Here is a 12,281-nt window from a genome sequence, read left to right on the forward strand (position 1 = left end):
CGATACGTTTCCTGAGAAGAGTTCCACGCTTCCTGAAAAAAAGATCGGCGTGTGAGGACGGCGATCGATATTTTTCCTGAGAAGAGTTCCGCGCTTCCTGAAAAAAGATCGGCGTGTGAGGACGGCGATCGATACGTTTCCTGAGAAGAGTTCCGCGCTTCCTGAAAAAAGATCTGCGTGTGAGGACGGCGATCGATATTTTTCCTGAGAAGAGTTCCGCGCTTCCTGAAAAAAGATCGGCATCTGAGGGCGGCGATCGATACGTTTCCTGAGAAGAGTTCCACGCTTCCTGAAAAAAGATCGGCATTTGAGGACGCGATCGATACGTTTCCTGAGAAGAGTTCCGCACTTCCTGAAAAAAGATCGGCGTGTGAGGACGACGATCGATACGTTTCCTGAGAAGAGTTCCGCGCTTCCTGAAAAAGGATCGGCGTGTGAGGACGACGATCGATACGTTTCCTGAGAAGAGTTCCGCGCTTCCTGAAAAAAGATCGGCGTGTGAGGGCGGCGATCGATATTTTTCCTAAAAAGAGTTCCACGCTTCCTGAAAAAAGATCTGCGTTTAAGGGCGGCGATCGATATTTTTCCTGAGAAGAGTTCCGCGCTTCCTGAAAAAAGATCTGCGTGTGAGGACGGCGATCGATATTTTTCCTGAGAAGAGTTCCGCGCTTCCTGAAAAAAGATCGGCATCTGAGGGCGACGATCGATACGTTTCCTGAGAAAAGTTCCACGCTTCCTGAAAAAAGATCGGCATCTGAGGGCGGCGATCGATACGTTTCCTGAGAAGAGTTCCACGCTTCCTGAAAAAAGATCGGCGTGTGAGGACGCGATCGATACGTTTCCTGAGAAGAGTTCCGCGCTTCCTGAAAAAAGATCTGCGTGTGAGGACGGCGATCGATACGTTTCCTGAGAAGAGTTCCACGCTTCCTGAAAAAAGATCGGCGTGTGAGGACGCGATCGATACGTTTCCTGAGAGGAGTTCCGCGCTTCCTGAAAAAAGATCGGCGTGTGAGGACGGCGATCGATACGTTTCCTGAGAAGAGTTCCACGCTTCCTGAAAAAAGATCGGCGTGTGAGGACGGCGATCGATACGTTTCCTGAGAAGAGTTCCACGCTTCCTGAAAAAAGATCGGCGTGTGAGGACGCGATCGATACGTTTCCTGAGAGGAGTTCCGCGCTTCCTGAAAAAAGATCGGCGTGTGAGGGCGGCGATCGATATTTTTCCTGAGAAGAGTTCCGCGCTTCCTGAAAAAAGATCGGCGTGTGAGGACGCGATCGATACGTTTCCTGAGAAGAGTTCCGCGCTTCCTGAAAAAAGATCGGCGTGTGAGGACGGCGATCGATACGTTTCCTGAGAAGAGTTCCGCGCTTCCTGAAAAAAGATCGGCATCTGAGGGCGGCGATCGATACGTTTCCTGAGAAGAGTTCCGCGCTTCCTGAAAAAAGATCGGCATCTGAGGGCGACGATCGATATTTTTCCTGAGAAGAGTTCCACGCTTCCTGAAAAAAGATCGGCATCTGAGGGCGACGATCGATATTTTTCCTGAGAAGAGTTCCACGCTTCCTGAAAAAAGATCGGCATCTGAGGGCGGCGATCGATACGTTTCCTGAGAAGAGTTCCGCGCTTCCTGAAAAAAGATCGGCATCTGAGGGCGGCGATCGATACGTTTCCTGAGAAGAGTTCCGCGCTTCCTGAAAAAAAGATCGGCGTGTGAGGACGCGATCGATACGTTTCCTGAGAAGAGTTCCACGCTTCCTGAAAAAAGATCGGCGTGTGAGGACGGCGATCGATACGTTTCCTGAGAAGAGTTCCACGCTTCCTGAAAAAAGATCTGCGTGTGAGGACGGCGATCGATATTTTTCCTGAGAAGAGTTCCGCGCTTCCTGAAAAAAGATCGGCGTGTGAGGGTGGTGATCGATACGTTTCCTGAGAAGAGTTCCACGCTTCCTGAAAAAAGATCGGCGTGTGAGGGCGGTGATCGATACGTTTCCTGAGAAGAGTTCCACGCTTCCTGAAAAAAGATCGGCGTGTGAGGACGGCGATCGATACGTTTCCTGAGAAGAGTTCCACGCTTCCTGAAAAAAGATCGGCATCTGAGGGCGACGATCGATACGTTTCCTGAGAAGAGTTCCGCGCTTCCTGAAAAAAGATCTGCGTGTGAGGACGGCGATCGATATTTTTCCTGAGAAGAGTTCCGCGCTTCCTGAAAAAAGATCGGCATCTGAGGGCGGCGATCGATACGTTTCCTGAGAAGAGTTCCACGCTTCCTGAAAAAAGATCGGCGTGTGAGGACGCGATCGATACGTTTCCTGAGAAGAGTTCCGCGCTTCCTGAAAAAATATCGGCGTGTGAGGACGGCGATCGATACGTTTCCTGAGAAGAGTTCCACACTTCCTGAAAAAAGATCGGCATCTGAGGGCGGCGATCGATACGTTTCCTGAGAAGAGTTCCGCGCTTCCTGAAAAAAGATCGGCATCTGAGGGCGGCGATCGATACGTTTCCTGAGAAGAGTTCCGCGCTTCCTGAAAAAAAGATCGGCGTGTGAGGACGCGATCGATACGTTTCCTGAGAAGAGTTCCGCGCTTCCTGAAAAAAGATCGGCATCTGAGGGCGGCGATCGATACGTTTCCTGAGAAGAGTTCCGCGCTTCCTGAAAAAAGATCTGCGTGTGAGGACGGCGATCGATATTTTTCCTGAGAAGAGTTCCGCGCTTCCTGAAAAAAGATCGGCGTGTGAGGGCGGTGATCGATACGTTTCCTGAGAAGAGTTCCACGCTTCCTGAAAAAAGATCCGCGTGTGAGGGCGGTGATCGATACGTTTCCTGAGAAGAGTTCCGCGCTTCCTGAAAAAAGATCGGCGTGTGAGGACGGCGATCGATACGTTTCCTGAGAAGAGTTCCACGCTTCCTGAAAAAAGATCGGCATCTGAGGGCGACGATCGATACGTTTCCTGAGAAGAGTTCCGCGCTTCCTGAAAAAAGATCGGCATCTGAGGGCGGCGATCGATACGTTTCCTGAGAAGAGTTCCACGCTTCCTGAAAAAAGATCGGCGTGTGAGGACGCGATCGATACGTTTCCTGAGAAGAGTTCCGCGCTTCCTGAAAAAAGATCTGCGTGTGAGGACGGCGATCGATATTTTTCCTGAGAAGAGTTCCGCGCTTCCTGAAAAAAGATCGGCATCTGAGGGCGGCGATCGATACGTTTCCTGAGAAGAGTTCCGCGCTTCCTGAAAAAAGATCGGCGTGTGAGGACGCGATCGATACGTTTCCTGAGAAGAGTTCCGCGCTTCCTGAAAAAAGATCGGCGTGTGAGGACGGCGATCAATACGTTTCCTGAGAAGAGTTCCGCGCTTCCTGAAAAAAGATCGGCGTGTGAGGACGCGATCGATACGTTTCCTGAGAAGAGTTCCGCACTTCCTGAAAAAAGATCGGCGTGTGAGGACGCGATCGATACGTTTCCTGAGAAGAGTTCCACGCTTCCTGAAAAAAGATCGGCATCTGAGGGCGGCGATCGATACGTTTCCTGAGAAGAGTTCCACGCTTCCTGAAAAAAGATCGGAGTGTGAGGGCGGCGATCGATACGTTTCCTGAGAAGAGTTCCACGCTTCCTGAAAAAAGATCGGCGTGTGAGGACGGCGATCGATACGTTTCCTGAGAAGAGTTCCACGCTTCCTGAAAAAAGATCGGCATCTGAGGGCGACGATCGATACGTTTCCTGAGAAGAGTTCCGCGCTTCCTGAAAAAAGATCGGCGTGTGAGGACGCGATCGATACGTTTCCTGAGAAGAGTTCCGCGCTTCCTGAAAAAAGATCGGCGTGTGAGGACGGCGATCGATACGTTTCCTGAGAAGAGTTCCACACTTCCTGAAAAAAGATCGGCATCTGAGGGCGGCGATCGATATTTTTCCTGAGAAGAGTTCCGCGCTTCCTGAAAAAAGATCGGCATCTGAGGGCGGCGATCGATACGTTTCCTGAGAAGAGTTCCACGCTTCCTGAAAAAAGATCGGCGTGTGAGGACAGCGATCGATACGTTTCCTGAGAAGAGTTCCACACTTCCTGAAAAAAGATCGGCATCTGAGGGCGGCGATCGATACGTTTCCTGAGAAGAGTTCCGCGCTTCCTGAAAAAAGATCGGCATCTGAGGGCGGCGATCGATACGTTTCCTGAGAAGAGTTCCGCGCTTCCTGAAAAAAGATCTGCGTGTGAGGACGGCGATCGATATTTTTCCTGAGAAGAGTTCCGCGCTTCCTGAAAAAAGATCGGCGTGTGAGGGCGGTGATCGATACGTTTCCTGAGAAGAGTTCCACGCTTCCTGAAAAAAGATCGGCGTGTGAGGGCGGTGATCGATACGTTTCCTGAGAAGAGTTCCGCGCTTCCTGAAAAAAGATCGGCGTGTGAGGACGGCGATCGATACGTTTCCTGAGAAGAGTTCCACGCTTCCTGAAAAAAGATCGGCATCTGAGGGCGACGATCGATACGTTTCCTGAGAAGAGTTCCGCGCTTCCTGAAAAAAGATCTGCGTGTGAGGACGGCGATCGATATTTTTCCTGAGAAGAGTTCCGCGCTTCCTGAAAAAAGATCGGCATCTGAGGGCGGCGATCGATACGTTTCCTGAGAAGAGTTCCACGCTTCCTGAAAAAAGATCGGCGTGTGAGGACGCGATCGATACGTTTCCTGAGAAGAGTTCCGCGCTTCCTGAAAAAAGATCTGCGTGTGAGGACGGCGATCGATATTTTTCCTGAGAAGAGTTCCGCGCTTCCTGAAAAAAGATCGGCATCTGAGGGCGGCGATCGATACGTTTCCTGAGAAGAGTTCCACGCTTCCTGAAAAAAGATCTGCGTGTGAGGACGGCGATCGATATTTTTCCTGAGAAGAGTTCCGCACTTCCTGAAAAAAGATCTGCGTGTGAGGACGGCGATCAATATTTTTCCTGAGAAGAGTTCCACGCTTCCTGAAAAAAGATCTGCGTGTGAGGACGCGATCGATACGTTTCCTGAGAAGAGTTCCGCACTTCCTGAAAAAAGATCGGCGTGTGAGGACGCGATCGATACGTTTCCTGAGAAGAGTTCCGCACTTCCTGAAAAAAGATCGGTGTGAGGACGACGATCGATACGTTTCCTGAGAAGAGTTCCGCGCTTCCTTAAAAAAGATCGGCGTGTGAGGACGGAGATCGATACGTTTCCTGAGAAGAGTTCCACGCTTCCTGAAAAAAGATCGGCGTGTGAGGGCGGCGATCGATACGTTTCCTGAGAAGAGTTCCACGCTTCCTGAAAAAAGATCGGCATCTGAGGGCGGCGATCGATACGTTTCCTGAGAAGAGTTCCACGCTTCCTGAAAAAAGATCTGCGTGTGAGGACGGCGATCGATATTTTTCCTGAGAAGAGTTCCGCACTTCCTGAAAAAAGATCTGCGTGTGAGGACGGCGATCGATATTTTTCCTGAGAAGAGTTCCGCACTTCCTGAAAAAAGATCTGCGTGTGAGGACGGCGATCGATATTTTTCCTGAGAAGAGTTCCGCGCTTCCTGAAAAAAGATCGGCATCTGAGGGCGGCGATCGATATTTTTCCTGAGAAGAGTTCCGCACTTCCTGAAAAAAGATCTGCGTGTGAGGACGGCGATCGATATTTTTCCTGAGAAGAGTTCCGCGCTTCCTGAAAAAAGATCGGCATCTGAGGGCGGCGATCGATACGTTTCCTGAGAAGAGTTCCACGCTTCCTGAAAAAAGATCGGCATCTGAGGACGCGATCGATACGTTTCCTGAGAAGAGTTCCGCGCTTCCTGAAAAAAGATCGGCATCTAAGGACGCGATCGATACGTTTCCTGAGAAGAGTTCCGCACTTCCTGAAAAAAGATCGGCGTGTGAGGACGCGATCGATACGTTTCCTGAGAAGAGTTCCGCACTTCCTGAAAAAAGATCGGTGTGAGGACGACGATCGATACGTTTCCTGAGAAGAGTTCCGCACTTCCTGAAAAAAGATCGGCGTGTGAGGACGACGATCGATACGTTTCCTGAGAAGAGTTCCGCGCTTCCTGAAAAAAGATCGGCGTGTGAGGACGGAGATCGATACGTTTCCTGAGAAGAGTTCCACACTTCCTGAAAAAAGATCTGCGTGTGAGGACGGAGATCGATACGTTTCCTGAGAAGAGTTCCACACTTCCTGAAAACCTGGCTGGGAACTCTCGGCGTTCTCCTGAACCCGGATCTCTGGTGGCACCGGATCACGCCCTCCGCGCATGCGCACGCTCCTCATTTTCTGGGCTGACAAATATTGACTTATCTCGGGATGTTTCGGCGACACGTCTGAAAACGCGGCCAAAGAAAAGCGCCAAAGACGGAGGGCGGTCACACGCCGGGGGAGGGGGAGGGGGGGATTTCCGATTCTGAAAGTGGAAATGATTTATTTTATTTATTTTTAACCTCTTGCTGACCGGCCGCCGTCATTATCCTGCGGAAGGTTCCCGCCAATCGCCGTAGCTGTACGTCAGCTTGGGAACTTATTTTATTTTTTTGCCGGAGGCGCACCCATTGGCCAGCAGGGGGGGGAGACAATCGGCGTGCGCCGGCCACCCGCAATTGTTCCCCCCCCGCAGTGACAGAACGGGGATCTTCCTGTGTAAACAAGGCAGATCCTGTGTTTCTATTCTGTAGGATCGGTATGTGTGTTTTTTTTTCCCAGGCAGCCCATCCCCCCCCCCCCCCCCCCCTCAATACAGTTAGAAAACACACACAGGGAACACATTTACTTTGCTCGCCCCCTTCCCTGTCATTAGTACAGTGACAGTGCATATTTTTAGCACTGATTACTGTATTTGTGTCACTGGTTCCCAAAAAAGACAATACAGCCGGCCCTTCTACTCAGCAGGTGATTGGGCCCCCCCCCCCCTTTTGAACTGATGGGGCCCGGGCCCAGTACGGGAGGGCTGGCTGTACTGCCTTAGCAGCCCTGAGCTCAGACATGAAACAGAACCCCCCCCCCACCCCACTGCTAACCACTGAGCTGTAGTTGGCGTGTAGTGAGAGGGCGCCCTTCCCCTACAGTTGCGCCCTGGGCGGCCGTACCTCCTGCCCACCCCCCACAACCACTTCTAACCTCTTGCTGCCCATGTGCCACATAGGGGCATCAGCAAAGAGGGGGGCGGTAAGTGTGCCCGTGGGCGGCAGAGCTTTCTCTCTGCACCGCGACCCGAGCTGCCAGAGACAACTAATGATTGGGAGCCAATGGGACCGGCTTGGGATCATGTGACCGCTGCTGCCCGCCACCGGGTATAAAGAACCTGTTAAAAAGATGCCAGGGCCGGGCACACAAGGGCTTAATAAATACCCATCCCCCCCCCAATACCAGAACAGGCCAGACTTATATTTATTTTTTTGGACAACTTCCAGTTCTCCCTCCCCCTCCCCCCTCTCTTCTTCCTAATTCTATGTATACATGTCATTGGAGTGTTCATTCTAAATAAAGCTGGAAATGCCCCCTAATGGGTCTGTGAGCTGCACTAATGATGAATATAGGTCACAAGCAGTTATATAACGCTGGTCACATGACTCACATTCTAGAAAGTAGGCGAGAGCCAAACATTAGACTCGGTGCGACATCGCCACCTTGTGGCCAATAATGATAGAAATATGGGCTTCTGCTCCGCTCTTCACCGCCACCTTGTGGCCACAAGTGATAGCGCCGTAGAGAAAATTGTCCTTTATTTTCAGTAGCTCTGCACTATATATATTTTTTTATCGCCATCTTGTGGCTGAATAAGGGCACAACGCTTGTGATTTCCTACAGAGCACACACTGTGCTGCTGGGAGTGCGACTCGCCTTTTCATGACCGTGACATTGGAACGTGTACAGTGCTCAGAATTCCTAGAATTGGATACGTCTTGTTTGTCGGAGAGGCTCATGGGAGAATGCCGCGGCGCTCACCCCCCTCCGGCGCCGCTCTACATGGCAGCCAATAGGCTTCTCACTTCAGCTTGTTCAGTTAAGCTTCGACAAAAGAAAATAAAAAATCCTGGAAGCTGATTGGCTCCCAGGCACAGCCGCACCAGATTTTACACTTTCCAGTTTTAGTAAATCGACTCCAAAATCTCCGAGCCCATCCCCCGCCAAAACCTATTTTTTTATATCATTAGGATGGAAGAGGGAACCGATCGCTGTTCATTCCCTAACCCTGTCCTAGAGCAATGATCCAAGGGCCAGATCCAGACCTTTTGCTTGCTTTTATTCATCCCTTGGGGCATTATTCCCCCCACTGACACCAATGATGGGGCATTATTCCTCCCACTGACACCAATGATGGGGCACTATTCCTCCCACTGACACCAATGATGGGTCACTATTCCTCCCGCTGACACCAATGATGGGGCACTATTCCCCCACTGACACCAATGATGGGGCACTATTCCTCCCACTGACACCAATGATGGGGCACTATTCCCCCCCCCACTGACACCAATGATGGGGCACTATTCCCCCCCCACTGACACCAATGATGGGTCACTATTCCTCCCGCTGACACCAATGATGGGTCACTATTCCTCCCACTGACACCAATGATGGGGCACTATTCCTCCTGCTGACACCAATGATGGGGCACTATTCCTCCTGCTGACACCAATGATGGGGCACTATTCCTCCCACCGACACCAATGATGGGGCACTATTCCCCCCCCCCACTGACACCAATGATGGGGCACTATTCCTCCCACTGACACCAATGATGGGGCACTATTCCTTCCACTGACACCAATGATGGGGCACTATTCCTCCCACTGACACCAATGATGGGGCACTATTCCCCCCCACTGACACCAATGATGGGGCACTATTCCTCCCACTGACACCAATGATGGGGCACTATTCCTCCCCCACTGACACCAATGATGGGGCACTATTCCCCCCCACTGACACCAATGATGGGGCACTATTCCTCCCACTGACACCAATGATGGGGCACTATTCCTCCCACCGACACCAATGATGGGGCACTATTCCTCCCACCGACCCCAATGATGGGGCACTATTCCTCCCACCGACACCAATGATGGGGCACTATTCCCCCCCCCCACTGACACCAATGATGGGGCACTATTCCCCCCCACTGACACCAATGATGGGGCACTATTCCTCCCACTGACACCAATGATGGGGCACTATTCCTCCCCCACTGACACCAATGATGGGGCACTATTCCTCCCCCACTGACACCAATGATGGGGCACTATTCCTCCCACTGACACCAATGATGGGGCACTATTCCTCCCACCGACACCAATGATGGGGCACTATTCCTCCCACCGACCCCAATGATGGGGCACTATTCCTCCCACCGACACCAATGATGGGGCACTATTCCTCCCACCGACACCAATGATGGGGCACTATTCCTCCCACCGACACCAATGATGGGGCATTGTTAACTTCCACCAATGCCAGAACATTTTCTTCTCCCACTGACCACAGTTTGGCTCCTCTGAAGTTTGAAGGACAGATAATACCCTCTCTACTGATCCCTCCACTGGCTTCTGATTGCCCATCAAATGAAATTCAAAATACTGACCACATACAAAGCCATTCCCAACTCTGCCCTGAGATACACCACCCATCTTGTCTCTAAATATCCGCCCGTCCTCACCGCTCCTCCCAAGACCTCCCCCTCTCCACCTCCCATCCTCTGGAACTCCCTACCCCAATCTGTCCGACTTCCTCCTACTCTGGCTGCCTTTAGGCGATCCCTAAAAAATAATCTCTTTAGGCAAAACGATCCCCACCCCCACCCAACAACTGAACTTTTAATTCTTCCATCAGCTCACAGTTATTACCTTTTGTGCCACTAGCCCCTCCCAGTTTAATTGTAAGCTCTTATGAGCCGCCCCCCCCCTCCCCCTCACCCACTTGTATTCTATTGTATTGTAATTGTGTTCTCTCCTTTTATATTGTAAAGTGCTGCACAAAGTGTTGGCGCTCTAATAATCCCGAATAATAATAATAATAATAATAACCCCTTTTATAAGCCAGGCACAAAAAGTCACACGCGGCTGCTTTATACAGAGCGTCCGGAAAGTATTCACAGCGCTTCACTTTTTCCACATTTTGTTAGGTTACAGCCTCATTCCGAAATGGACTCAATTCATTATTTTATTTTATATTGCGGGAAATCTTTGCAAATTGATTAAAAATTAAAAAAAGGAACAAATTCCATTTACATAATCATCACAGGCTCCTCCCATGTACGTAAGTATCACAGACTCCTCCCATCACAGGCTCCTCCCATGTACATAAGTATCACAGACCCCTCCCATCACAGGCTCCTCCCATGTACATAGGTATCACAGACCCCTCCCATCATAGGCTACTCCCATGTACATAAGTATCACAGACCCCTCCCATCGCTGGCTCCTCCCATGTACATAGGTATTACAGACTCCTCCCATCACAGGCTCCTCCCATGTACATAGATATCACAGGCTCCTCCCATGTACATAAGTATCACAGATCCCTCCCATCACAAGCTACACCCATGTACATAGGTATTACAGACTCCTCCCATCACAGGCTCCTCCCATGTACATAGGTATCACAGACTCCTCCCATCACAGGCTCCTCCCATGTACATAGGTATCACAGACTCCTCCCATGTACATAGGTATCACAGACCCCTCCCATCACAGGCTCCTCCCATGTACATAAGTATCACAGGCTCCTCCCATGTACATAAGTATCACAGGCTCCTCCCATCACAGGCTCCTCCCATGTACATAAGTATCACAGGCTCCTCCCATCACAGGCTCCTCCCATGTACATAAGTATCACAGACTCCTCCCATGTACATAAGTATCACAGACCCCTCCCATCACAGGCTCCTCCCATGTACATACGTATCACAGACCCCTCCCATCACAGGCTCCTCCCATGTACATAGGTATCACAGACCCCTCCCATCATAGGCTACTCCCATGTACATAAGTATCACAGACTCCTCCCAGCACAGGCTCCTCCCATGTACATAAGTATCACAGACCCCTCCCATCGCTGGCTCCTCCCATGTACATAGGTATTACAGACTCCTCCCATCACAGGCTCCTCCCATGTACATAGGTATCACAGACCCCTCCCATCACAGGCTCCTCCCATGTACATAAGTATCACAGGCTCCTCCCATGTACATAAGTATCACAGGCTCCTCCCATCACAGGCTCCTCCCATGTACATAAGTATCACAGACCCATCCCATCACAGGCTCCTCCCATGTACATAAGTATCACAGACCCATCCCATCACAGGCTCCTCCCATGTACATAGGTATCACAGAGCAATAGAAAAAGGAAAAGCACTCACAAAGCCCCACATCCGTATACATCAAGGGGAACATAGGGGAAGGATACCAATTAGGTACACACAGGTCGGACTTTTAAGCCATGGAAACAAATGAGAAGATAGCGGAAAAAAAAAAAAAAATTATTGAAAAAAATACATAGTATCGTAACAGTGTTCAAAGAAAAGTAAAAATCATATAGAATGGTACAATTTGTATATTGAGCCCTTATGCTTCGCGTCTACGTGTTTCGCCGTAAGGCTTCCTCAGGACACGGAAAAAGGTTCAAAGACGTAACAAGAAAGAGCAGGATAAATCTCACTGTCTTCAGATGGGCTACTCCTTAAGTACAAATATCACAACGACCAGAACAGATCCAAATATATGGGGATTGCCAAACTGTAGTGGGGTCAACAGCACACTACACATTCAGTAACAACTCGTTTCAAGTTGCTCATAGCAGGGCCAGGTAGAATGTCGTTGTGATATTTGTACTTGAGGCGAAGCCCATCTGAAGACAGTGAGATTTATCCTGCTCTTTCTTGTTATGCATTTGAACCTTTTTCCAAGTCCTGAGGAAGCCTTGTGAAACGCGTAGACGGGGGCAGCACAGTGGTGTAGAGTGTTAGCACTTTCACCTAGCAGCAATAGGGTCGTTGGTTCAAATCCCAACCACGACACTATCTGCATGGAGTTTGCATGGTCTCCCTGTGCCTGCGTAGGTTTCCTCCCACACTACAAAGACATAGAGGTATGTTAATTAGACCTTGTTATTAAAAAAAAAATTGGCCTTAATATGTGTATGTCAATGTTGTATGTGTTTGTAAGCGTGTCAGGACTTTACGGGGTAAAGGACCACGCAAAGCCACAGATGGACTCTGGTGGCAAGAAAGCGCCCTGAAGCGATTCAGTTCTCATAGGTAGCGCCATACAAGTCACTCACGTGACGCATAAGGGCTCAATGTACAAATTG

Source organism: Lithobates pipiens, unplaced genomic scaffold (genome assembly GCF_037356315.1).
Source record: "Lithobates pipiens isolate NorthernLeopardFrog02 unplaced genomic scaffold, aLitPip1_a1.2 Scaffold_126, whole genome shotgun sequence".
In the NCBI taxonomy this organism is placed as follows: domain Eukaryota; kingdom Metazoa; phylum Chordata; class Amphibia; order Anura; family Ranidae; genus Lithobates; species Lithobates pipiens.